Source organism: Ranitomeya variabilis, chromosome 1 (genome assembly GCF_051348905.1).
Source record: "Ranitomeya variabilis isolate aRanVar5 chromosome 1, aRanVar5.hap1, whole genome shotgun sequence".
NCBI classification, from domain to species: domain Eukaryota; kingdom Metazoa; phylum Chordata; class Amphibia; order Anura; family Dendrobatidae; genus Ranitomeya; species Ranitomeya variabilis.
In genome coordinates, this window is record NC_135232.1 from 880,795,349 (window position 1) to 880,818,679 (window position 23,331).

Genomic DNA, 23,331 nt, shown 5'->3' on the forward strand with positions numbered 1-23,331 from the left:
CCCTGCCAACACCGAGGAATGAACCTCGGAAATGACTCTGCTAGTCCACCTATCAGGAACAAACAGTCTGTCAGGTGGACAAGAGTCAGGTCTACCAGCCTGAAATCTCTGCAACACACGTCGCAAATCAGGAGAAATGGCTGACAAGATAACTCCCTCTTTAAGAATACCAACTGGTTCTGCGACTCCAGGAGAGTCAGGCACAAAGCTCCTTGAAAGAGCATCAGCCTTCACATTCTTTGAACCTGGTAAATACCAGACCACAAAGTCAAAACGGGAGAAAAACAATGACCAGCGGGCCTGTCTAGGATTCAGGCGTTTAGCAGACTCGAGATACATCAAATTTTTGTGATCAGTCAAGACCACCACACGATGCTTAGCACCCTCGAGCCAATGATGCCACTCCTCAAATGCCCACTTCATGGCCAGCAACTCCCGATTGCCAACATCATAATTCCGCTCAGCAGGCGAAAACTTCCTAGAGAATAAAGCACATGGTCTCATTACCGAGCAACCAGGGCCTCTCTGCGACAAAACGGCCCCTGCCCCAATCTCAGAAGCGTCCACTTCGACCTGAAAGGGAAGTGAGTCATCAGGCTGGCACAAAACAGGCGCCGAAGTAAACCGGCGCTTCAACTCTTGGAACGCCTCCACGGCTGCAGGAGCCCAGTTAGCAACATCAGAACCTTTCTTGGTCATATCCGTCAAAGGTTTAACAACGCTAGAGAAATTAGCGATAAAACGACGGTAGAAGTTAGCAAAACCCAAGAACTTCTGAAGACTCTTAACTGACGTGGGTTGAGTCCAATCATGAATAGCTCGGACCTTGACTGGGTCCATCTCCACAGCAGAAGGGGAAAAAATAAACCCCAAAAAGGGAACCTTCTGTACTCCAAAGAGACACTTTGAGCCCTTAACAAACAAAGCATTCTCACGCAAAACCTGAAACACCATCCTGACCTGCTCCACATGTGAGTCCCAATCCTCAGAGAAAACCAGAATATCATCCAGATAAACAATCATAAATTTATCCAGATACTTCCGGAAAATATCATGCATAAAGGACTGAAACACTGAGGGAGCATTAGAGAGCCCAAAAGGCATCACCAAGTACTCAAAATGACCTTCGGGCGTATTAAATGCAGTCTTCCATTCATCTCCTTGCTTAATGCGCACAAGGTTGTACGCACCACGAAGATCTATCTTGGTGAACCACTTGGCACCTTTAATCCGGGCAAACAAGTCCGACAACAGAGGCAAAGGATACTGAAATTTAACAGTGATTTTATTCAGAAGCCGATAGTCAATACAAGGTCTCAAAGATCCGTCCTTCTTGGCCACAAAAAAGAATCCCGCACCAAGAGGGGAAGAGGATGGACGGATATGCCCCTTCTCCAGAGACTCCTTGATATACGAACGCATTGCGGCATGCTCAGGTACAGACAGATTAAATAGTCTTCCCTTAGGAAATTTACTACCTGGAATCAAATCTATGGCGCAGTCACAGTCCCTATGAGGAGGCAGAGCACTGGACCTGGACTCGCTGAATACATCCTGATAATCAGACAAATACTCAGGAACTTCCGAAGGAGTAGAGGAAGCAATAGACACCGGCGGAGAATCAGCATGAATTCCCTGACAGCCCCAACTTGACACAGACATTGCCTTCCAATCCAAGACTGGATTGTGGGTCTGTAACCATGGCAGACCCAAAACGACCAAATCATGCATTTTATGCAGAACAAGAAAACGAATCACCTCCCGATGTTCAGGAGTCATGCACATGGTTACCTGCGTCCAAAACTGTGGTTTATTTTCCGCCAATGGCGTAGCATCAATACCTCTAAGAGGAATAGGATTTACCAACGGTTCAAGAACAAAACCACAACGCTTGGCAAATGACAGATCCATAAGACTCAGGGCAGCGCCTGAATCCACAAACGCCATAACAGGGTAAGAAGACAATGAGCAAATTAAAGTCACAGACAAAATAAATTTAGGTTGCAAATTACCAATGGCAACAGGACTAACAACCCTTGTTAGGCGTTTAGAGCATGCTGATATAACATGTGTAGAATCACCACAGTAAAAACACAACCCATTCTGACGTCTATGATTTTTCCGCTCATTTCTAGTCTGAATACTATCACATTGCATTAAATCAGGTGTTTGTTCAGACAACACCACCAGAGGATTAGCGGTTTTGCGCTCCAGCACACGCCAGTCAATTTGAATAGCCAGCGCCATGGAATCGTTCAGACTTGTAGGAATGGGGAAACCCACCATCACATTCTTAATGGCTTCAGAAAGGCCATTTCTGAAATTTGCGGCCAGAGCACACTCATTCCACTGAGTAAGCACGGACCATTTCCGAAATTTTTGGCAATACACTTCAGCTTCATCCTGGCCCTGAGAAATAGCCAGCAAGGCTTTTTCTGCCTGAACTTCAAGATTGGGTTCCTCGTAAAGCAATCCGAGCGCCAGAAAAAACGCATCAATATTTGCCAATGCCGGATCTCCTGGCGCTAGCGAGAAAGCCCAATCCTGAGGGTCGCCCCGTAAAAAAGAGATAACAATTTTAACTTGCTGAGCTGAATCTCCAGATGAACGGGGTCTCAGAGATAGAAACAATTTACAATTATTCCTGAAATTCCTAAACTTAAATCGGTCTCCAGAAAACAGTTCAGGAATAGGTATTTTAGGTTCAGACATTGGACTACTGATAACAAAATCTTGTATGCCCTGCACACGAGCAGCAAGCTGGTCTACACTTGTAATCAAGGTCTGGACAATCATGTCTGCAGCAAGCACAAGCCACTCAGAGGTAAAGGGGAGAAAGAGAGGAAAAAAAAAAAAACTCAGAATTTCCTTTCTTATTATCCCACTTCTGCAATACATTAAACATTCAATGTTGTCCTGGCATACTGTTATGACCCCAATGGCAGAGGGTCTCAGAAATAATTACTAAGTCTGCAAACACAAAAAAAACAGCTCAGGGCAGTGGTAACTGAGTTGACCATTTATCTAATCCTAGCACCACAAATAGCAGCAGCCGGGGAACGTGCCTATGTTGGTTCTAGACGTCTCGCGCCAGCCGGAGAACTAACTAACCCTAGAAGGGAAAAGAAAGACCTTTCTTGCCTCCAGAGAAAAGACCCCAAAAGTTGGATACAAGCCCCCAACAAATAATAACGGTGAGGTAAGAGGAAAAGACAAACGTAAGAATGAGCTAGGTATTTAGCAAAGAGAGGCCCACTAGCTAATAGCAGAATATAGTAAGATGACTTATATGGTCAGCAAAAACCCTATCAAAATATCCACGCTGGATATTCAAGAACCCCCGAACCGTCTAACGGCCCGGGGGGAGAACACCAGCCCCCTAGAGCTTCCAGCAAGATCAGGAATCACATTTAGTACAAGCTGGACAAAAATGAGAGCAAGCAAATAACCAAAAAAACAAAGAAGCAGGACTTAGCTTAATTTTGCACGAACCCGGACCAGCAGACAGGAGCAAACAGAAAGGATCTGATTACAACGATGCCAGGCACTGGACTAAGGATCCAGGAAGCTTATATAGCAACACCCCTGGACTAACGACCCAGGTGGGTGCCAAACTGAGGAAAGACAATCCCAGAGTCATATCACTAGTAACCACAAGAGGGAGCCAAAAAGTCTAATTCACAACACCAGAGCTACCAGCAAGCGAAAAATCACATATCAGCAAGCTGGACTGAACACATCATATACTGAGAAACATATTCAAGGAAACAATGAGCAAGAAGAACTAGCAAGACTTAGCTTCTCAGAAAGAGACAGGTCACCAGGGAGATCCAGGAGAGGTCAGAACCAGTACTGAATACAACAACAGCAGGCAACAAGTAAAGGTCCAGGTGGAGTTAAATAGGAACCAGCATAGCAGGAAATGAGGCAGCTGAGCCCAGCTCCAGACCCGCAGTATCGCTAAATGCCACCAGAGGGAGCCCAGACGGAATTCACAACACTCTACCGAGTGGGAGGATGAGCCTATAATTATTGTCCCCTTAAAGGACAATTTGGAGGCAAACGTCGCCGTGTCTAGTGTACCTCCACCTACTACCACTAGACACTGACGTTTCCTCGACCGCTGGTAACATCTGGTGGCAAGATGTCCTGACTGCTGGCAAACATGACAGACCTTGAGTGCACAAGCGGTCCGGGACTTAGATCCCTCACGTGACACTTCCATGGCCTCATGTGACTCAGGAACCAGGGTCGGAGATTCCAGAGGTTTGGCAAAGGTGGGAGCCAGCTGAAACCTCTGCCTACACTGGGCTCGCTCTAACCTCCGCTCGTTAAAACGGAGGTCAATACGAGTAGAGACGGATATTAACTCCTCCAGTGTGGCAGGAATCTCCCTAGTGGCCAGAGCGTCTTTAACGTGATCAGCCAAACCCCTCCAAAATATGGGGATAAGGGCTTTATCCGACCACTCCAGCTCAGAAGCTAAGGTACGGAAGTGGACAGCAAATTGGCTGACCAAGGACTCACCCTGAGTTAATTCCAGCAGTTGGAGCGCCGTGTCATGGGTGACTCGAGGTCCTAAAAAGACCTGTTTCAGAGTGCTCAGGAACAGCGGAGCACTCTGCACCACATGATCGCCACGCTCCCACAGCGGTGTAGCCCATTCCAACGCCCTGTCCGACAAGAGGGACACAATAAATCCCACCTTAGCTCGCTCTGTGGGAAAACGTGCAGCCAGGAGCTCGAGGTGAATAGAGCACTGACTCACGAATCCCCTACAGGATTTGCTGTCTCCAGAAAATTTCTCTGGCAGCAGAAGGCGAGATAATGTCGGAACAGGGGTGGCAGTGGACAAGGTTGCTGCAGCCACGCTAGCAGCCTGTACAGCAACTGCGGTAACATCCACAGCTGAGGTTGAGCTCTCGAGAGCCACCAATCTACCATCCAGCTGCTGGATATACCGCAGTGATTGCTGAATGTCCGCCATTTACTAGCCAGACCCTGGTGCTAGTATTATGTTAGGGCTAGCGGAACGCACCAAATGGATATAGAGACTTTATTATAATATATGCGTTCGCAGCCCGGGGTCCACCATGCAGGAGAACCTGCTGCTAGCAAATGGCGGAACTAAATGGCGGTATGAGCTACCTCTTTTACTTCACAGAGTAGCCGTGAACTCAAAGCACTGCGCCCTGTTAAACTTCATAGTGGCACAGGCTAACTACCCAAACAAGAGCAGTCAGTGGTCATGCATGCACACAAAACTCCTCGCCGGAGGTGCCAGCATGCTAGGGCCTAATTTCAGCCAGGTCCCTGAACACAATCATACGTGACCACACTGGCGCAAAGTACAACATAGAACAATACTAGTGCATGGCCGTGCGGCCATGCGAGCCTTAAATAGTTGCAGCACGTACAGGACCTTCCTAGAAGGACCAATGAGAGGCTGCCACAGAGCGTGAGCACCTACAGGACCTTCCTGAAGGACCAATGGCCTTAGCTGCAGTGTCTGATCATGTGACCCTCGATCTCCACTGAGAGATCTTACTCTGGGCATGCTCAGAACGAGAAAAGCAGGACTTAGTCCCAGAAGCGTCTGCTCGCCGCTGCCCAGCACTGACTTCAATGGCAGAAGCAGGAAAAGCAGCAGTAACTCTCTGTTCAGAGTCAGACTGAGCGAGACGCTGAGACCGACGTCTCTGCTGAGCAGGCTCCACTGCGGCAGGAGAATGGGAGACCGCAGCGGAGATGGCCCGAGAGTCTCCCTGTACAGAGGCGGGAACTCGACCCCTAACACATATGGTGAGTATTTGTTCTGTTTCAAATGAATAGTGAATAGATTTAGATTGTCTTACCTGTCTAACTGCCATGTTATAACTGCCGAGTACTTAGAAAAAAGTACTTTGAATAAATGTACCCGAATAATAGTGCACGAATGCACCCCTGCACGAATGCATCCTGTTGTGAATTTTGTTCTCGGGCTCCCTCCGGTGGTTATAAGTGGTAGCGCTGCTGTCTGTCCTTCACAGCAGTTATCAGGTGTTTCCACTCTGGACTGGGCTATTTAGTCTGGCCTCACCCTTTAGTCAGTGCCAGTTGTCCATTGTATTCTGGAGGATTCACATCCCTTCATGGTTTCTCCTGCTTCCTGGTCTTTTCACAAAGATAAGTTCTGCTTGTTTTGCAGCCCACATGTTGTGGGCCTCATTGTTTAGTGCATTTCATGTTTTTTCTTGTCCAGCTTAATCTGTGTAAGGATTTATGCAGTCAAGCTGGAATCTCTGGAGAGGCAGACATACCCTCCATATCTTTAGTTAGATGTGGAGTTTTTTGTATTTTCTGTGGTGGATATTTCCTAGTATTTTAATACTGACCGCATAGTTCTCTGTCCTATCTTTCCTATTTAGCTAGATTGGCCTCCTTTGCTTAATCCTGTTTTCAGCCTGTGTATGTTTTTTCCTCTCCTCTCACAGTCAATATTTGTGGGGGGCTGCCTATCCTTTGGGAATTATCTCTGAGGCGAGATAGTTTTCCCTTTTCTATCTATAGGGTTAATTAGTCCTCTGGCTGTGTCGAGGTGTCTAGGATCAGTAGGTACATCCCACGGCTACTTCTAGTTGCGGTGTTAAGTTCAGGGTCCGCGGTCAGTATAGATACCACCTTCTCCAGAGTACGTCCAATGCTACTCCTGGGCCACCAGATCATAACAGCATCCCCAAAGTATGTCTACATTTATAGAAGGCTAGCTCTTAGATCTCACTTTTTTTTTTTTTCCCCCTCTTGTTAGCAATCTAACTCAGTTGAGACAGCAGGACACAATAAATGTAGTGATCAGATAAACAAATGTCCAGGTCTACATGGATCATAAACCGCATTGAAACAGTTATGTGATCTCTCTGCATAAGGACAAGCAGATGTGAGTTAAATATCTATAAAACACAAACAATTGCATAATAAGATGGCTAACATATATAGATATATGCAGGATTCAATGCCGAAGATAGAATGACTCAGATACCATTCAGGCTGCTTGCTGTCAGGGAGTGGAGCAATAGACATGCAGGATATTTCAGTTCAGGGAATGAATGATAAGTTTAAGTAGTAAAAGGAATCCCCCTCATAGGCATACTCTGTAGTATAACGAAGGCCCCCATATGCCTACTCTGTAGTATATGAAAGCCCACCCATAGGCATACTCTGTAGTATAAGGAAGCCCCCCAACAGGCAAACTGTAGTATAAGGAAGCCCCCATGGGCAGACTCTGTAGTATAAGGCAGCACGCCATAGGCAGACTATGTAGTATAAGGCAGCTCCCATAAAAAAATAAATATATACTCACCTCTCTTCTTCCTGGTTCCTCCGCTGCTGAGCGTCCGCACACCTCTGGACCGCGGGTGCTGAGCAGTGATGTCATCACGACCCCTGTCAGTGATGGCATTGGTGACGTCAGACGCTGACAGAGGGATGATTGGAGAGGAAGCGTAATGCTCCTTCTCCCATCAATGCGGTCAGCTGTATCGGCATCTAGCCAATACAGCTGACCCTGGATGACAGGTGGGGGGCCCACTGCTGGCACCAGACCCCCCTGCCTGCTCAAGGGCCCGTAGCAGCCGGGCGACAGAGCAAGGAGATCGATTCTCCCTGCTCTGCCGCAGAATGTAACTGTATGTGCGCGCTGCGCACGCCGATGCAGTTACAGTAGCGTAGCTCCAGGTGGGCCCCCTCTGAGCGCAGGGCCTGGGGCGATGGCCCCCTCTGCTCCCCCTCGGTAGCTACGCTACTGGCTCTTGGGGTACAAGAATGATGGGATTCTTCAGCAGCTTGAGGAACCCGATCAGAACTGCCCGTTGAATCTAGAAGTTTGCTAACAAAAGTCTCCGCCATGTTATGTAAAATCCTAAAAGGAACCCTCAGGATCCTTCAAGCATTAAGTAGCCAGGTAGCGGAGTTGGAAGCGAATTTTTACCTTATGAAGCCTGGTGCATATCAAACTGAAAGCCCTGCGTTTTCTGGTTACCTCCATAGAATAGTCTTCAAAAAGCAAGATATTATGGCTTTGAATCGTAAGTGGTTGATTTAGCTGTCTGTAAGCTTGAATAATGTATGTTTTATCATTGAAATCCAGAAACTTCATGATGACTTGTCACGGTCTTAAAGCCTCCCGGTTATTGGAGGAAGATGGTGGAGGACCAATCCTATGAACTTACTCTACCTTTCTGCCCTCAGATAGTTTTAGAGCTTTTGGAACAGCATTTTCACATAAAGGTTTCAGGGCATCCTGTGAATATGTGTCACAATCCATTTTTGGATTTCTGGCAGCTGTGATTCCGCTATGATTTAATGCTGGAAATCTGGAATATGCTCTCTGGAAATCTGTTGTAACTGCAGAGTTGTTAGCTCTGCTGATATGGGTGGTGACCACTCCCACCATCCTTTAAATGGTTACCTGATGCATCAGCTGACTGTTGGTGATAGAGCAAGCTACAGTGACCAAGCCTGGAGTAAGGAGCTTGCTGGCTGCTGCGGTTTATCAGCTAGTTTTTGTGAGTTTGTGATCCTGGTACCTTTATTCTGCTGTGCAGTGCTTTTCAGTAGAGGAAGTTGGAAAGCTAAGTTGTGTTATTACCCCATCTGTCTCATGTTTGTCACTCTCCCGTGTTGTACTATCTGCAGTGGTGAAGCTAGCGCCCCTTGCCAGCCAGTGCACCAGCCAGGGCAGTGTGAGGTGACAACGAGGGACGAGGTCCCTGACAGCGGTGGAGGGAAGACCCACTTAGGGCATTAGGGGAGTGCAGGGTTAGGCTCAGGTTTGAGCAGGAGGTGACCATTCCTCATTTCCCTATTGGTAGGGTCTTCCTCACCCTTTTACCATCCCTTTGTGTGTTGTGCCGTCCGCCAACCGACCCCATTCCCCCGTGGGGTTGCTTTATATATCGTGACATTATCACCGACCGATACTTTTTTCCGGTTAACCGATGGCCCAAGCACAGGCTTTTGCTCAGCTGATCCAGACCCTCACTAATAAGGTTAAGGAACTGGGGTGTCAGGTGTTGCAGCAGCTTCAGCATGTGTTGGGGTTCTGGGTCTCAGCTCATGTGCAGGCTCAATCGGAACCCAAGGTATCTCTCCCTGACAGGTTTTCTGGACAGAGATACAGGCCTCCTCAGAACCCAAAAATGTAAGCTATATTTCAGGCCCCACCCTCGTTCTTCAGGGAGGAACAGCATGTGGGGATTATAGTCTCCCTTCTGAAGGGTGATCCCCAGTTCTGGGCCTCCTTCTTCTGGGCCTGCCGACTGATTCACCATCTTTGAGGTAGGGGGACAAGTTTTTTGTGGCATTGGGGCTGGTGTATGGGGATCCTGATGGCGTCTCCCTGGCTGAGTCTAGGCTCCGTGAAATCAAACAGAGGGGCCAGCCGGCTGAGGAATACTACTCAGAGTTTAGGAGATGGGCCACTGACACGCAGTGGAACAACCCTGCTCTTAGGAGCCATTTTTGTCAGGGTCTGTCACCTAGGCTATAGGATACTCTGGTGCAGTATGCTACTTCTCAGTCATGGTCCTTGCTATCCTGGTGGATAGATGCCTCAGGGAGAGACATACACCAAATCTACCCCCTGTTGTTCTTTCTAGAGAAGAGGACACACTGGTGCAGATGGACGAACCCATGCAGGTGGGTGTAGTATCTTCTCATACAGGGTTGCCTGCGGTTCACCGTGGTACGGGGGCATGTTTCTACTGTGGACTTACGGGTCATTACATCAATGTCTGCCCAGCTCGCACAAAGTATGCTCACAATCTCAAAAGCCACGTCCTCCTGGTCGTGAGGAGGGAGGTGACCAGGGTGTGTATATTTACTCCATTTTTTCATCTCAGTGTACCATTTCGGCTGAAGTGGTGGTTGGAGGGGTTACTGAGACTATACCGGTGCTTGTGGATAGTGGAGCTGGAGTCAATTTTGTGGATTATTGCTTTGTTCAGACCCGTGGTCTGATGGGTAGGACGCTAGCGAGACCGATTAGTGTTCAGGCAATTGACTCTGTTCCTCTCAGCCAGGGGAGGGTGATCCAAGTCGTAGATAATATTAACCTGCGTATAATGACTCCTCATGAAGAGTCCCTGTCATGCTACGTCTTGGAGGGCATGCCAACTCCCATTGTTTTAGGCCTCCCTTGGTTGAAAAAACACAACCGGGTCATAGATTGGCGGTCCAGGAAAGTAGTCAGCTGGGACCAGTCCCGCAAGGACTGCTTCCTGAGAGCTACTGTCTCTGCTGTCCTTATTAAACCTACCCCTTCTTCACCGTTGGTGGCAGCCAAGGAGCTACCAGGGAGTAGGAGCAGGATTCAATCCTCACCACAGGTAAACCCTGAGTCTTGATGTCCTCTCAGGAGGAGAGAAGAGGGGAGGGTGGTGGTTCCCTCTGTATGTAGCAAGGGTATGAGTTTGGTGACACAGGGGGCCGCCTCTACTGTTGGTTCCTCAAAGAGTTCACCATCCTTTGGCAAGCACATACGTGGAAATAAACATTCAGGTCCGGACCTGTATGTGAACGAGTACGTGTGGGTGTCCACCAAAAACATCAGGTGGAAGCTTTCCTCCTTTCAGGACCAGCGGGGGTTAATATCAGTTTCCCTTGCTGGAAATCTGTTGTAACTGCAGAGTTGTTAGGTCAGCTGATGTGGGTGGTGACTACTCATCATCCTTTAAATGGTCACCTGATGCATCAGCTGACTGTCTGTAATAGAGCAATCTACAGTCACCAAGCCTGGAGTAATTAGCTTGTTGGCAGCTGGTTTCGTGAGTTTGTGATCCTGGTGCCTTTATTCTGCTGTGCGGTGCTTTGCAGCAGAGGAAGTTGTAAAGCTAAATTGTGTTATTACCCCGTCTTTCTCGTGTTTGTCAATGTCTCCTGTGTTGCACTATCTGCAGTGGTGAGGCTTGCGCCCCTTGCCGGCCAGTGCACTAGTCAGGGTAGTGTGTCATGGTTCTCAACACACAGAGAACATAGTTGAGCATACAAAAAGGACTAGCTCTTGGAAGATGGGAACTCGAGCTGACCGTGAGCTAAACCTATCACAACAACTGAAAGTGGCCGGGTAGCGTGCCTACGTTTTATCCCTAGACGCCCAGCGCCAGCCGGAGAACTGACTGACCCTAGCAGAGGAAAATACAGACCTGGCTCACCTCTAGAGAAATTTTCCCCAAAAGGCGGACAGTAGCCCCCACAAATATTGTCGGTGATATTAGAGGAAATTGACATACGAAGTATGAAAATAGGTTTAGCAAAATTGAGGTCCGCTTACTAGATAGAAGGAAGACAGAAAAGGGGACTTCACGGCCAGCTGAAAACCCTATTCAAAATTCCATCCTGAAATTACTTTAGAACTCTAATATCAACTCATGACACCAGAGTGGCAATTTCAGTTCACAAGAGCTTCCAGTCTCAGAAATATTCAAACACAGAGAACTGGAACAAAAATGCAAACAAACTTAGGACAAAAATCCAACTTAGCTGAAAGTAGTCTAGGAGCAGGAACATGCAACAGAAATGCTTCTGGTAACATTGTTGGCCGGCATAGAAATGACTGAGGAGCAAGGCTAAATAGAAACTCCCACATCCTGATGGAAACATGTGAACAGAGGAGATGACAAACCCACGTTCAGTACCACCAGTGACCACCGGGGGAGCCCAGAAACCAAATCCACAACAGTACCCCCCCCTCAAGGAGGGGGCACCGAACCCTCACCAGAACCACCAGGGCGATCAGGATGAGCCCTATGAAAGGCACGGACCAAATCGGAGGCATGAACATCAGAGGCTGTCACCCAAGAATTATCCTCCTGACCGTAGCCCTTCCACTTGACCAAATACTGAAGTCTCCGTCTGGAAACACGGGAGTCCAAGATCTTCTCCACAACGTACTCCAACTCACCCTCAACCAACACCGGAGCAGGAGGCTCAACGGAAGGCACAACAGGTACCTCATACCTGCGCAACAATGACCGATGGAAGACATTATGAATAGAAAAAGATGCAGGGAGGTCCAAACGAAAGGACACAGGGTTAAGAATCTCCAATATCTTGTACGGGCCGATGAACCGAGGCTTAAACTTAGGAGAAGAAACCTTCATAGGGACAAACCGAGAAGATAACCACACCAAATCCCCAACACAAAGACGAGGACCAACACGACGACGGCGGTTGGCAAAATGCTGAGTCTTCTCCTGGGACAACTTCAAATTGTCCACCACCTGCCCCCAAATCTGATGCAACCTCTCCACCACAGCATCCACTCCAGGACAATCCGAAGGCTCCACCTGACCGGAAGAGAAACGAGGATGAAACCCCGAATTACAGAAGAAAGGAGAAACCAAAGTGGCAGAACTAGCCCGATTATTGAGGGCAAACTCCGCCAAGGGCAAGAAGGCAACCCAATCATCCTGATCCGCAGAGACAAAACACCTCAAATAAGTCTCCAAGGTCTGATTAGTTCGCTCGGTCTGGCCATTAGTCTGAGGATGGAAAGCAGACGAAAAAGACAAATCAATGCCCATCCTAGCGCAGAACGCTCGCCAAAATCTAGACACGAATTGGGTCCCCCTGTCAGAAACGATATTCTCCGGAATACCATGCAAGCGAACCACATTTTGAAAAAACAGAGGAACCAACTCGGATGAGGAAGGCAACTTAGGCAAGGGAACCAAATGGACCATCTTAGAGAAACGGTCACACACCACCCAGATGACAGACATCTTCTGAGAAACAGGGAGATCAGAAATAAAATCCATCGAGATGTGAGTCCAAGGCCTCTTCGGAATAGGCAAGGGCAACAACAATCCACTAGCCCGAGAACAACAAGGCTTGGCCCGAGCACAAACATCACAAGACTGCACAAAACCTCGCACATCTCGTGACAGGGAAGGCCACCAGAAGGACCTAGCCACTAACTCCCTGGTACCAAAGATTCCAGGATGCCCTGCCAACGCAGAAGAATGGACCTCCGAGATGACTCTACTGGTCCAATCATCAGGAACAAACATTCTACCAGGCGGGCAACGATCAGGTCTATCCGCCTGAAACTCCTGCAAGGCCCGTCGCAGGTCTGGGGAAACAGCAGATAAAATCACTCCCTCCTTAAGGATACCCGTAGGTTCAGAATTACCAGGAGAATCAGGCTCAAAACTCCTAGAAAGGGCATCCGCCTTCACATTTTTAGAACCTGGTAGGTATGAAACCACAAAATTAAACCGAGAGAAAAATAACGACCAGCGCGCCTGTCTAGGATTCAGGCGCCTGGCAGACTCAAGATAAATCAAATTCTTGTGGTCGGTCAATACCACCACCTGATGTCTAGCCCCCTCAAGCCAATGACGCCATTCCTCAAAAGCCCACTTCATAGCTAAGAGTTCACGATTACCAATATCATAATTTCGCTCCGCGGGCGAAAATTTACGAGAAAAGAACGCGCAAGGTCTCATCACGGAGCAGTCGGAACTTTTCTGCGACAAAACCGCCCCAGCTCCAATTTCTGAAGCGTCGACCTCAACCTGAAAAGGAAGAGTAACATCAGGCTGACGCAATACAGGGGCGGAAGAAAAGCGGCGCTTAAGCTCCCGAAAGGCCTCCACAGCAGCAGGGGACCAATCAGTATGAAAATAGGTTTAGCAAAATTGAGGTCCGCTTACTAGATAGAAGGAAGACAGAAAAGGGGACTTCACGGCCAGCTGAAAACCCTATTCAAAATTCCATCCTGAAATTACTTTAGAACTCTAATATCAACTCATGACACCAGAGTGGCAATTTCAGTTCACAAGAGCTTCCAGTCTCAGAAATATTCAAACACAGAGAACTGGAACAAAAATGCAAACAAACTTAGGACAAAAATCCAACTTAGCTGAAAGTAGTCTAGGAGCAGGAACATGCAACAGAAATGCTTCTGGTAACATTGTTGGCCGGCATAGAAATGACTGAGGAGCAAGGCTAAATAGAAACTCCCACATCCTGATGGAAACAGGTGAACAGAGGAGATGACAAACCCACGTTCAGTACCACCAGTGACCACCGGGGGAGCCCAGAAACCAAATCCACAACAGTAGTGTGAGGTGACAGTGAGGGACGAAGTTCCTGACAGTGGTGGTGGGGGGGAAGGACCCACTTAGGGCATTAGGGGAGTGCAGGGTCAGGCTCAGGTTTGAACAGGAGGTGACCATTCCTCATTTCCCTATTGGTAAGGCCTTCCTCACCCCTTTACCATCCCTTTGTGTGTCATGCTGTCCGCCGACTGACACCCTACCCCCCGTGGGGTCGCTTTATATATCGTGACAATATGACTCTGGTAGTCCCACTAAACGTAGATTACTTCTGCGGGAACGGTTCTCTAGGTCATCAATGCGATCTCTAAAAAACAGGTTTTCACGGGCGATAGCTACCACTTTGGCATGATCATCATTAGAAATGTCCTCAATGGATGACGTTCGCATTTCCAGTTCAGCCAGTTGTTCAGCCTGCTCATCTTGACTATCCTGTAGGCCCTTCAGGACAGAGTTAAGAGTAGATTCAATTATGGTCTTAGTTTCAGGTAATAATTTGGCAGTAACCTCAATAGCCAGATCAGAAGGGTCCATTTGAGCTTCCCCTTTTTTTGGAATAGAGGTGTGGGGCAGTTTGAGGGAATGATCCGACTTCTCCCCATTCTCCGTTTGAGGATGATGTTCATCTTGGTCAAGTATAGGAACCATTTTGGGAAGGCTGGAGACGTCAAAAAGACAGGAAGAAACAGGCTGTTTTTGTCCACTACAAAAGAGTTAGCGGTCCATACAAGCAGATATTATTGATTAAATGTCACTTTTTGCTTGGTAGCAGTTTGAAAGACCATGAGGAGGCGAAAGTCAAATGTCTAAACAATATAATCGGGGGGAGAGCATAAGCGGTAATCAGCATTCACGTGGTCGGCGCCTGAGCCGGAAGACCTGCAGTCCCATATTTCGCATCAATGACCGCCCCTTGTTCATAAAATAGAATATCGCAAAGGTAGCCCACTCAGCAGCCAGTTAAGACTTCTGCCTGTAATGATAATACGCTTAGGCACCAGATGGCAGTAGAGTCTCAGGCTAAAAGCACCAAGATAGTGAAAACAGGGACTGGAATATGCTTTAAAACATGTAATGAAGAGATATTCTCCAGGTGCCCCAATGTGCATATAAACAACAGACTGTTCCACTGGTTAAGTGAGGAAGATATTAATCTGACTGTATTAGAGAAGGCACCTCTAGGCTATAGCGCATCTGGCAGGTACTGCCTTCAGGATGTGCAGTCAGATCCACAACTCGCCTGCACACAGCCCCATTCCCAGTACCTTCTCAATAAAAAAGAAGGTGGGGAGGGAGGGCTGGCTTCCAGCAGGACTCCTCTACGCTCCCGCCGGGCAGGGACACAGACAAGGGCCAACAGGGTTTCCACACACACCGCTCCACTGGGAACAGCAGGGGGGGTAGCCCCGTCGCTCCACACTGCAGGACCTCGCAGGGACAGCGGCGCGCACTCCACTCCACGTCTCACTGCCTTTGGTCCCCTGCAGAAAGAGGTGAGTACCTCCGTTGGGAGCATCAGAGAGGGATCCGCTTCAGAGGACTCACCCTCAGCCGACCAATGCCTGCGTTCGGAGGGCCCACCAGGAGCAGATTCAGGAGCCAGAGGAGTGCTTCCGCGCAAACAAAATGGTGGCCATCACCTTCCACAGCCCCATCCTGAGCCCAAGACTCTGGTCCTCCATAGCAAGGGGTCCGGAGAGACCAGGATCGACCCTAGACGTTCTCCAGATGGGCAGCAATCAGAGGGGGCAGCCTGGGGGTAGGGACCCGATTTCTAAAGTCCAAAAGCCCGTTGGCCCTATAGCAAGCAGGAGCTCTGGAAGACACGTCCTGCTCCTTCAGCTTCCGGTAGGCAGGCCTCACCTCTGGTGGTTTTAATCACAGCAGGATCCTATCTACCAGTGCTTCTCACTAAATTAGAATATCATCAAAAAGTAAATTTATTTCAGTTCTTCAATACAAAAAGTGAAACTCATATATTATATAGTCATTACAAACAGAGTGATCTATTTCAAGCATTCATTTCTGTTACTGTTGATGATTATGGCTTACAGCCAATGAAACCCCAAAAGTCATTATCTCAGTAAATTAGAATAATTAACAAAAAACACCTGTAAAGGCTTACTAAGCGTTTAAAAAGGTCCCTTAGTCTGTTCCAGAAAGCTCCACAATCATGGGGAAGACTTCTGACTTAACAGATGTCTAGAAGGCAGTCATTGACACACTCCACAAGGAGGGTAAGCCAGAAAAGGTCATTGCTAAAGAAGCTGGCTTTCCACAAAGCATATTAACCCCTTCACACCACAGCCCTTTTTCATTTTTGCGTTTCTGTTTTTTGCTCAGTTTCTTTCCAGAGCCATAACTTTTTTTTATTTTTCTTTCAATATGGCCATGTGAGGGCTTGTTTTTTTGCAGCACGAGTTGTACTTTTGAACGACACCATTGGTTTTACCTTGTCGTGTTCTCAAATATGGGAAAAAAATTCCAAGTGCAGTGAAATTGCAAAACTGTGCAATTTATTTTATTTTTTTACCATATTCACTAAATGCTAAAACTGCCATTATGATTCTCCTGGTCATTACGAGTTTGTAGATAACAAACATGTACAGGTTGTTTTTTTATTTAAATGGTGAAAAAATCCAAAGTTTGGTAAAAAATAAATAAATAAATAAAAATTTCGTCATTTTCCTGTACCTGTAGCATTTTTCGTGATCTGGGGCTATTTGAAGGATTATCTTTTGCGTGCCATGCTGATCGCCCGTTATTGCATTTTAATGCAATGTTGCAGCAACCAAAAAAAAAAAAATTCTGGCGTTTTGACTTTTTTTCACTACGTCATTTACCGATCAAATTTATTCTTTTTATAGCTTGATAGATCAGGCAATCCTGGATGCGTCTACACCAAATATTTGTGTGTATATATATATATATATATATATATATATATATATATATATATATATACACACACACACAGTACTTCTTCAAAGAAGCCACCTTTTGCTTTGATGACTACCTCTGCACACTCTTGGCATTCTCTTGATGAGCTTTAAGAGGTAGTCACCGGAAATGGTTTTCACTTCAGAGGTGTGCCCTGTTAGGTTTAATAAGTGGGATTTCTTGCCTTATAAATGGGGTTGGGACCATCAGTTGTGTTGAGCAGAAGTCTGGTGGATACACAGCTGATAGTCCTACTGAATAGACTGTCAGAATGTGTATTATGGCAAGAAAAAAGGAGCTAAGTAAAGAAAGAAAGAAAAACAAGTGGCCATCATTACTTTAAGAATGAAGGTCAGTCAGTCTGAAAAATTGGGGAAACTTTGAAAGTGTCCCCAAGTGCAGTTGCAAAAACCATCAAGCGCTACAACGAAATTGGCTCACATGAGGACCGCCCCAGGAAAGGAAGACCAAGAGTCACCTCTGCTTCTGAGGATAAGTTTATCAGAGTCACCAGCCTCAGAAATCGCAGGTTAACAGCAGCTCAAATTAGAGACCAGGTCAATGCCACACAGAGTTCTAGCAGCAGACACATCTTTAACAACAACTGTTAAGAGGAGACTTTGTGCAGCAGACCTTCATGGTAAAATAGCTGCTAGAAAATCACTGCTCAGGACAGGCAACAAGCAGATGAGACTTGTTTGTGCTAAAGAACACAAGGAATGGACGTTAGACCAGTGGAAATCTGTGCTATGGTCTGATGAGTCTAAATTTTAGATCTTTGGTTCCAACCACCGTGTCTTTGTGCGACGCAGAAAAGGTGAACGGATGGACTCTGCATGCCTGGTTCCCACCGTGAAGCATGGAGCAGGAGGTGTGATGGTGTGAGGGTGCTTTGCTGGTGACACTGTTGGGGATTTATTCAAAATTGAAGGCATACTGAACCAGCATGGCTACCACAGCATCTTGCAGCGGCATACTATTCCATCCGGTTTGCGTTTAGTTGGACCATCATTTATTTGTCAACAGGACAATGACCCCAAACACATCTCCAGGCTGTGTAAGGGCTATTTAACCAAGAAGGAGAGTGATGGGGTGCTGCGCCAGATGACCTGGCCTCCACAGTCACCAGACCTGAACCCAACTGAGATGGTTTGAGGTGAGCTGGACCGCAGAGTGAAGGCAAAACAAGTGCTAAGCAACTCTGGGAACTCCTTCAAGATTGTTGGAAGACCATTTCCGGTGACTACCTCTTGAAGCTCATCAAGAGAATGCCAAGAGTGTGCAAAGCAGTCAGCAAAAGGTGGCTACTTTGAAGATCCTAGAATATAAGACATATTTTCAGTTGTTTCACACTTTTTTGTTAAGTATATAATTCCACATGTGTTAATTCATAGTTTTAATGCCTTCAGTGTGAATTTACAATTTTCTTAGTCATGAAAATACAGAAAAATCTTTAAATGAGAAAGTGTGTCCAAACTTTTGCGCTGTACTGTATATAGATTTTTTTAATTGTTTTATTTTGAATGAGGTGAATTGGGGGTGATTTGAACTTTTATATATTTTTTATTGTTGTAATATTTTTAAAAACTTGTTTTTTTACTTTTTGCATGCTTCAATAGTCTCCATGGGAGACTAGAAGCTGTGATAACCCAATCGCCTCTGCTACACACAGGCGATGATCAGATCGCCTGTATGTAGCAGAAATGCTCACTTGCTATCAGCGCCGACCACTGGGCGGTGCTCATAGCAATCTGGCAATAACAACCATAGAGGTCTGCTGGAGACCTCTGGTTGTCATGCCGACCCATCAGTGACCTGCGACCATGTGTCGGGGTCACCGATGGGTGGGATTAGTCACGAGCTTCCAGCGCGATAACAATAAATGCCCCTGTCAGTGACTGACAGCAGCATTTAATGGGTTAACAGCCGTGGGTGGATCGCAATTCCACCCGCGGCTGTTAGGGGCACGTCAGCTGTTTAGAACAGCTGACATGTGCTGGGAAAGATGTGGGCTCAGCGCCAGAGATCGCATCAAAGGGAGGGACACGAATTGTGCTGTACTAGTACGGCGCATGTCATGAAGGGGTTAATGGAAAGCTGAGTGGAAGGAAAAAGTGTGGCAGAAAAAGGTGCACCAGCAACAGGGATAACCCCAGGCTTGAAAGATTTGTTAAGAAAAGTCCATTCAAAAATTTGGGGGAGATTCACAAGGAGTGGACTGCTGCTGGAGTCATTTTTTCAAGAGCCACCACACACAGACATATTCAGGACATGCGCTACAAGTGTCTCATTCCTTGTGTCAAGACACTCATGACCAATAGACAACACCAGAAGTGTCTTACTTGGGCCAAGGAGAAAAAGAACTGGACTGCTGCTCAGTGGTCCAATGTATCGTTTCCAGATGAAAGTAAATTTTGCATTTCATTTGGAAATCAAGGTGTCACGAAGTGACTGTCCTGGCGTGACACGACCCGACGAAGGGGGGGGTCACAAAACAGTGAAACACACAAGGGTACACTGTGGACACTTTTACGACGGTGGGCCCTGTCGTTAAGGAACAGGGAATTGGACACCTCCTGCACTCACTTGAGGATGTGCCCTACTCTTACTATCGTCCCTATACGGGTTCTTTCACCCCGTCGCCGAGCATGATACCTAATCCCTCACTTGCGCTGCTCCTATCCCTAAGTAGGGAACTGGCAGGTGAGAGCACTGGTCCCACCGCTGCACTAATACAACACAGGGGAAAGTTACACACAACAAAGGGACAAAGCAACAATAAACACCACACTTAGCTTTCTATGCTGCAATGCACAGAACAGCAGAGTAAGGCACCAGATATCAGCTGAAGAACCACAGCACTCAGCAAGCTCCTGTCTCCAGCAAGGTTGATCTCCAAAAGGACCTGTATAACCAACAATCAGCTGATGCATCACGTGACCTTTTGAAGGAAGGTGGGAGTGGTCATCATCAACATCAGCAGACTAGGCAGCAATGTAATTACACCAGCGGCCACCGCGGAAAAACTGCATTAACCCCCGATAGCCTGAAAGGAAAAAAGTTTTAATCTGACAGGCCAGATCTGCCACAGATCCAAACATGGATCGTGACACAAGGTTTCAGAGTCTGGAGGAAGAGTGGACTGGCACACAATCCGAACTGCTTGAGGTCTAGTGTGACATTTCTACAATCAGCGATGGTTTGGGGAGCCATGTCATCTGCTGGTGTAGGTGCACTGTGTTTTATCAAGACCAAAGTCAGCGCAGCCATCTACCAGGAAATCTTAGAGCAATTCACGCTTCCCTCTGCCAACAAGCTTTTTGGAGGTGGAAATTTCATTCTCCATCAGTACTTGCCACCTGTCCACACTGCCAAAAGTACTAATATCTGGTTTAAAAACAATAGTATCACTGTGCTTGATAGGCCAGCAAACTCTCCTGAACTTAACCCCATAGAGAATCTATGGGGTATTGACAAGTGGAAGATGAGAGACACTGCTGCTATCAAAGCAACCTGGGCTTCCATAACACCTCAGCAGAGCCACAGGCTGACCGCCTCCATTCCATGCCGCATTGATGTAGTAATTGATGCAATAGGAGCCCCGACCAAGTATTGAGTGCATTTACTAAACATACATTTCAGTAGGCCAATATTTCGGATTTTAAAATCATTTTTTCAAGCTGGTGTTATAAAGTATTCTAATTTACCAAGATAATGACTTTTGTGTTTTCATTGGCTGAAAGCAGATGCTGCTTCAGGAAACTCTACTTAAAGGGCCACTGTCACCCCCTCCAGCCGTTATAAACTAAAAGAGCCACCTTGTGCAGCAGTAATGCTGCAGTCTAACAAGGTGGCTCTTTTAGTTTTTGATTCAGTTATTCCCTCAATAAAGCGTTTTAAAATTTGCCCTAAATACCTGTCCTTAGACCTGGAGGCGGTCCGAAGCCTCCTCTGTGAATCTCCCAACGGCCGTCACTCTTCTCTTCTGGGGATGTGGTCGCCGCCCCCTTCGCGCTGTTTCTTCTTAAATCCGGCGCCTGCGCTGTGCGTGCCTGCCTGGGGCAGGTGCAGTCTTCATTGTCCTTCATAGCTCAGATCCAGGGTGCCTGACTGCGCCTGTGCGGGCAGTGCGGCCACCCTGTTGCTGAATCCCCGCCCCGCACTGTGTTATTCATTATGCACAGTGCGGGGCTGGGGTTCCTGGGCATGCGCACTGCGCTGTTCAGACGCTCCCCCAGCTCCCCCGCCTTCCAGCGTTGTTATTTGCGGCTGCTTCATTCCAAACGCTGGCACGGAAACCTGTATATTACAGCAACGCTGGAAGGCGGGGGACCGGGGGAGCGTCTGAACAGCGCAGTGCGCATGCCCAGGAACCCCAGCCCCGCACTGTGCATAATGAATAACACAGTGCGGGGATTCAGCAACAGGGTGGCCGCACTGCCCGCACAGGCGCAGTCAGGCACCCTGCATCTGACCTATGACGGACACTGAAGACTGCGCCTGTCCCAGGCAGGCACGCACAGCGCAGGCGCCGGATTTAGGAAGAAACAGCGAGAAGGGGGTGGCGACCACATCCCCAGAAGAGAAGAGTGACGGCATTTGGGAGATTCGCAGAGGAGGCTTCGGACCGCCTCCAGGTCTAAGGACAGGTATTTAGGGCAAATTTTAAAACGCTTTATTGAGGGAATAACTGAATCAAAAACAAAAAGAGCCACCTTGTTAGACGGCAGCATTACTGCTGCACAAGGTGGCTCTTTTAGTTTATAACGGCTGGAGGGGGTGACAGTGGCCCTTTAAGCAGTTTTCAAAAATTTTGGAACAGTGAATTTAATTATGATCTGTTTTAACCCCTTACGACTGGGCAATTTCTTTGTTTTCTATGCTTCCATTTTTTTTTCCTCCCCTTCCTCCAAGAGCCATAACTTTTTATTTCCCTTTAATATAGACTTATGAGGATTTTTGCGGGATGAGTTGTACTTTTGAATGACACCATCCATTTTACCACACAGTGTGCTGATAAATGTGAAAAAAATCACTTGTTTTGGGGTTTCATTTTTACAACCTGGGGTAAAAGTTATCTGATAACTTGTTTATCCAGGTCAGAATGATTACAGCTTTTACATTTTTTTTGTTTTTTTTTTCATGTTATTGGTTAAAAAAATGTAGAACTTTACTAAACAAGTTGGTGTGTGTCGCCATTTTCTAACACCCCCCCCCCCCCCAACTTCTTTTTCTTTCAATGCAACTGTATGAGGGCTTGTTTTTTTGCATGTTGAGCTCAAGTTTTCATTTTCAACATTTTGGAATACATATGATTATTTTTATTTTTGGGGGGAATTGCGGCTACCAAACATGTATGGTGGCCATCGTTAAGGGATTCAAGAAATAACTTTTTTTATCACCTCAGAAAAAAAAACTGTTCCAAATATATATATGAGTTTCCCATAGATATGACTAGGAAGTTTTGTGGAACGTTATTTTTAAGACTATTTTGGAGCCAAAAAACTATGCGAACATAACGCACTGTGTGACTAAAGGTACCTTAGAAAAATATTTAGAATTGAGAGTCCTCAGTGGTTGATACCTTTTAATGGCTAGCTGAAAAGATGGTAACAAATTGCAAGCTTTCGAGACTACATACGTCTCTTCATCAGGCAAAGACTAAAACAAATTCTGAAGAATCACATATTTATGCACAACATAGTATAGGAAAAAAAGAAAAAAAAAAAACAAAGGGAGAGGGGAAAAAAAAACCATGGATAAGCCAGGTGACATGAAGAGAGTCCTCAGTGGTTGATACCTTTTAATGGCTAACTGAAATTTTTATTTCTACCTTTTAATGGCTATCTACTGGCTAACACGGTACCAAGATATATTTCTTTCCTGTATCTAAAGGTACCTTCACACTCAGCAACTTTGCAACAAGAACGACAACGATCCGTGACGTTGCAGCGTCCTGCATAGCGATCTCGTGTTTGACACGCAGCAGCGATCTGGATCCCGTTGTGATATCGCTCGTCGGAGCTAGAAGTCCAGAACTTTATTTCGTCGCTGATCACCCGCTGTCATCGCTGGATCGACGTGTGTGACGCCGATCCAGCGACGTGTTCACTTGTAACCAGGGTAAATATCGGGTTACTAAGCGCAGGGCCGCGCTTAGTAACCTGATATTTACCCTGGTTACCATTGTAAAAGTTAAAAAAAAAACAGTACATACTCACATTCTGATGTCTGTCACGTCCCCCGGTTTCCACAGGGTTAAAACTGCTTTCGGCAGGAGCGCTGCTAATGCTGC